Raw genomic sequence first — 5,592 nt, forward strand, 5'->3', positions numbered from 1 at the left:
ACAATAGGGTATAACTCCAGTGTACTGTGCAGTAGGTCTATTTGCAAATTGCACGCAACATATCCAAGAAATTGGATTGTAGTAGACTAATCAGAGGATTGATTCAGGGCCACCACAGGCACCTTTTATAGTCTACAGGAATATTGATGTGGTTTAAAAATGTAAAAGTATGCGAGGGCTTGCCATGCTGTATGTCGCGTATCTCTAGCTCCCCTGTAGGCTTGGGCTACCAAAGAGCATTGAAATAAAGCGAGCCGTCGAACTAGTCTGGCTACTACTCTCTCCCCGGCACGGAAACCGGTTGCTGTCAGAATACGGCACAACCTAATTATTTCATTTCAAGGGAGACAAATTTACTTTAAATTCGGGAGTTCGTAAAGCCTACTACACAGGTGAAGAAGACCAACCTCACATCAAAGCGGCGCACGAGATTATCGTGAATTTATTTGGGTGAGTAGCTTTAACTATTAACCACCGCCTACAGACCTTTTTCCTCAAACAAAAGGTGACCCAAAATCCGTTTGTTTGAATAGGCCTATTTATGAGGAGCATTTCCCTCTTGTCTGTCTGTTGGTTCCAACTGATGGAGATCAAGCGATGTTGGCCATTTTCTTAAATTTAGGGATGTGTAATGTCATACTGTACACAAAACCCATGGACGCAGCTGTTACAATGTCACAAATTACGCATCAACTTGTTGCAGGCTTGAATGGATGATGCCACGTTAGACTCCATCTTTCACACACAAGTGGCCAAAGCATCCCCCTCCCCTTCTTCATGTCAATTCTCAATATTGTTTGATATAAATAACCCACTTCTCATTCATGCAGCATCTCTCAATCTCTCTCTCTCTGTCTTTCTTTATTTCTTTTTCTAGTTGTCTAGTGGGACATAGATTTGGTGATACCCTATCTGTGTCCTAATCTCTGGGGCTATACAGATGCCATATCTTAATTTGATCATCCTATTGTTGCAGGAATGTTCCTGGACAACAGGAAATGCAAACGTGTAGTGTATTCAATGCTTAGAAAGGCTTCTAAAGTTTGTAATTTCCACTTAAAAATTTCAGAATTGATTTGCCTTAATGAAAAATATATCAACCACAGGAGGTTGGTTGAACCATAATTGGGGAGGACAGGCTCGTGGTAATTGCTTGAGCGGAATTGGTGGAATGGTATCAAATAGATCAAACACATGGTTTCCATGTGTTTGATGCCATTCCATTTGCTTCGTTCCAGCCATTATTATTAGCCGTCCTCCCCTCAGCAGCCTCCTGTGGTATCAACCCCTACAAAAAATGTCCATTGATTATAATCCACATAACAATTCACATTTTCTGTTGCTCCAGGATTATTTTCCTGTTGTGTGAACCTGGCTCAAATTAAGATACAGCATCTGTATATGTTTTCATTTGGACAGTCAGTCCTTGACAATGGATGTACTGGAGTAGACATTTTACTAGTGTTACAGTAGTCTAGTGGACCAGAATGGGTCATGCATATGATATGCAGTCAAATACACATGCACATACACATACACAGAGTGACAAGTTCACACACAAATTAACTTTAAGGCACACCTGTTAATTGAAATGCATTACGTGTGACTACCTCAAAACTATGAAATAACACATATGGAATCATGTAGTAACCAAAAAAACGAATCAAAATATATTTTACATTTGAGATAATTCAAAGTAGCCACCCGTTGCCTTGATGACAGCTTTGCACACTCTAGGGATTCTCTCAACCAGCTTCACCTGGAATGCTTTTCAAACAGTCTTGAAGGAGTTCCCACATATGCTGATCACTTGTTGGCTGCTTTTCCTTCACGCTGCGGTCCAACTCATCCCAAACCATCTCAATTGGGTTGAGGTCAGGTGATTGTGGAGGTCATCTGATGCAGCACTCCATCACTCTCCTTGGTCAAATAGCCCTTACACAGCCTGGAGGTGTGTTTTGGGTCATTGTCCTGTTGAAAAATAAATGATAGTCCCACTAAGCGTAAACCAGATGGGATGGCATATTGCTGCAGAATGCTGTGGTAACCATGCTAGTTAAGTGTGCCTTGAATTCTAAATACATCACAGACTGTCACCAGCAAAGCACCCCCACACCAGCACACCTCCTCCTCCATGCTTCACGGTGGGAACCACACATGTGGAGAGCATCCGTTCACCTACACTGTGTCTCGCAAAGTCACAGCGGTTGGAACCAGAAATCTCAAATTTGGACTCATCAGACCAAGGACAGATTTCCACTGGCCTAATGTCCATTGCTCGTGTTTCTTGGTCCGAGAAAGTCTCTTCTTATTATTGGTGTCCTTTAGTAGTGGTTTCTTTGCAGCCAATTCGACCATGAAGACCTGATTCACGCAGTCTCCTCTGAACAGTTGATGTTGAGATGTGTCTGTTACTTGAACTCTGTGAGGCATTTATTTGGGCTGCAATCTGAGGTGCATTTAACTCTAATGAACTTATCCTCTGCAGCAGAGGTAACTCTGGGTCTTCCTTTCCTGTGACAGTCCTCATGAGGGCCAGTTTCATCATAGCGCTTGATGGTTATTGCGACTGCACTTGAAGAAACTTTCAAAGTTCTTGAAGTTTTCCCGATTGACTGACCTTCATGTCTTAAAGTAATGATGGACTGTCGATTCTATTTGCTAATTTGAGCTGTTCTTGCCATAATATGGACTTGATCTTTTACGAAATAGGGCTATCTTCTGTATAACCACCCTACCTTGTCACAACACAACTGATTGTATCATTAAGAAGGAAATTCTACAAATTAACTTTTAACAAGACACACCTGTTAATTGAAATGCATTTCAGGTGACTACCTCATGAAGCTGGTTGAGAGAATGCCAAGTGTGTGCAAAGCTGTCATTAAACGCAAAGGGTGGCTACTTTGAAGAATCTCAAATATATTTGATTTGTTTAACACATTTTTGGGCTCCCGGGTGCGCAGCCGTCTAAGGCACTGAATCTTAGTGCTTGAGGCGTCACTACAGACACCCTGATTCGAATCCAGGCTGTATCACAACCAGCCGTGATTGGGAGTGCCATAGGGTGGCGCACAATTGGCCTAGATGATTCCATGTGTTATTTCATAGTTTTGATATATTCACTATTATTCTACAATTGAGGAAATAGTAAAAATAAAGAAAAACCTTTGAATGAGTCCAAACTTTTGACAGGTACTGTATACATGTGTAATGAATACGAGGGGAGACAGAGAGCTGGTTTCAAGTGCACGGCGCAGCAGGTGTTTATTGTAAAGGCAGGTAGCTGGGTCCAGGGGCAGGCAGAAGGTCATACACAGGGGGTCCAACAAGGCAACAGACAGGCAGGGAAAAGGCTAGTAACGTAGTCCGGGAGATCAGGCAATAGGTTGATAACAGGAAATCCGATAGGCTAAGGTACAGGCAGGGAATAGGCAAAAGGTATCGTTAGTGAGGCAGGCAAAAACTATCATACACAGGAGGATTATATTACGGGAAAAACAGAGCTCCGACTAGAAGTGTGTCACAAAACAAACAACACTTCACAATGATAAAGTGCAAAGAACTGAACTAAATAGTGTGTGATAATGACACAACAGGTGATCAGAATTCAGGTGATTGGGATCTGGAGAGTGAGCTGCGCTCAGGGGATCTAGTTGTTTGAGAGTGTGAGTTGGAAGCAGACGTTACAACATGTCACATGTCCTGCCATTGTCTTGCAACAAAGACCCAAACACCCTGTCATCACAGACTCTTCTCTTTTCAAACTAGCACACATACAGACACGTTGTCATTTCACACATGCATGTACACCACACAGACTGTTTTTTTACCATATTTTCCCCAATTTGCATCAATGCATATCGTCAGACAGACATTTAGACAGATAAACGCACAGGTGCGAGCTCACACACACAACACGCAGATACACACACATAGACAGACAAGCCCATAGCCGCAGGAAGGTGTTTGGGGGTGCTGAATTACAGGCAATATTCTCACTGGGCTAAAGGCCAGAGTTACCGCTTACAAGGAACGGGACACGGACATGGACGCATACAAGAAAGGCCGATACGACCTCTGACAAGACATCAAACATGCAAAAGAACAATATAGTAGGAATCCTATTACACCAGGTCCAACTCTCATTTTATGTGGCAGGGCTTGTTGACGATAATGGATTACATTGGGAAATTCAGCAATGAGTTGCCCAGCGATGCAGAACTCACAAACAAGCGAAATGCCTTTTATGCTCGCTTCGAGGGAATATAACATGGTGCCTTGCATGAAAGCCCCTGTTTTTAGGATTACTGTGTGATCTTGCACTCCATGACCCATGTGAGCACGGGGTTAACAATCACAAGGCCACCTGCCAGACATAATACCAGGGCGCGTTCTCCAATCATGCGAAAACCAGCTGGCAAGCGTCTTCACAGACATTTTCAATATCTCTTTATCCCAGTCTGTCTCCCAACATGTTTCAAGCTGACCCCCATTGCCTAAATGACTGTAATTATGAAGTGCTTTGAAAGGCTGGTCATGACACACATCAACAACATCATCCCAGACTCCCTAGACCCGCTCCAATTCGTATACTGCCCCAACAGATCACACTTCACACTGCACTTCACACTGACCTCTCCCACCTGGACAAAGGGGGAAATAACTATGTGAGAATGCTGTTCCTAGACTACAGCTCAGCGTTCAACACCATAGTCCCCTCCAAGCTTATCACCAAGTTAGGGACCCTGGAACTGAACCCGTCCCTCTGCAACTGGATCCTGGACTTCCTGACGGGCCGGCCCCAGGTTGTGAGGGTAGGCAACAACACCTCCGCCACGATGACCCTCAACACAGGCCCCCCCCCAGGGCTGTGTGCTTAGTCCCCTCCTGTACTCCCTGTTCACCCACGACTGTGTGGCCACGCACGACTTGAACACCATCATCAAGTTTGCTGACGACACGACGGTGGTAGGCCTGATGACAGATGGCGATGAGTCACCCTACAGGGAGGAGGTCAGAGACTTACCAGTGTGGTGCCAGGACAACAACCTCTCCCTCAACTTCAGTAAGACCAAGGAGCTGATCATGGACTATAGGAGAAAGAGGGGAGAGCACGCCCCCATCCACATCAACAGGGCTGTTGTAGAGCGGGTCGAGAGCTTCAAGTTCCTTGGCGTACACATCATTAATGACTTAACATGGTCCACACCCCACAGTCGTGAAGAGGGCACGGCAGCGCCTCTTCCCCCTCAGGAGGCAGAAAATATTTGTCATGGGCCCTCGGATCCTCAAAAAGTTCTACAGCTGCACCATCGAGAGCATCTTGACTGGCTGCATCACCGCTTGGTATGTAAATGACAGCAAAGCGCTACAGAGGGTGGTGTGAACAGCCCAGTACATCACTGGGGCTGAGCTCCCTGCCATCCAGGACCTTTATATCAGGCGGTGTCAGAGGAAGGCCCGAAATGCCATAGACTGTTCGCTCTGCTACTGTACATTGATCTGGTACTGGTACTCCCTGTATATAGCTCCACATTGATCTGGTACTGGTACTCCCTGTATATAGCTCCACATTGATCTGGTACTGGT

General features: G+C 44.9%; 1 protein-coding gene across 2 annotated transcripts in view; it reads left to right on the forward strand.

Annotated features, from left to right (window-relative positions):
- LOC111965031 (death-associated protein kinase 2-like) overlaps window positions 1-5,592 on the forward strand; it is a 13,103-nt gene continuing 7,511 nt past the window's right edge. Inside the window, exon 1 of one of the 2 annotated variants that reach the window (XM_023988971.2) lies at window positions 1-450. The gene's annotated coding sequence lies outside the window, so the exon portion shown is untranslated. The remainder of the gene's footprint in view (window positions 451-5,592) is intronic. The other variant, XM_023988969.2, reaches the window with a different exon arrangement.

Source organism: Salvelinus sp. IW2-2015, linkage group LG6.1 (assembly GCF_002910315.2).
Source record: "Salvelinus sp. IW2-2015 linkage group LG6.1, ASM291031v2, whole genome shotgun sequence".
In the NCBI taxonomy this organism is placed as follows: Eukaryota; Metazoa; Chordata; class Actinopteri; order Salmoniformes; family Salmonidae; genus Salvelinus; species Salvelinus sp. IW2-2015.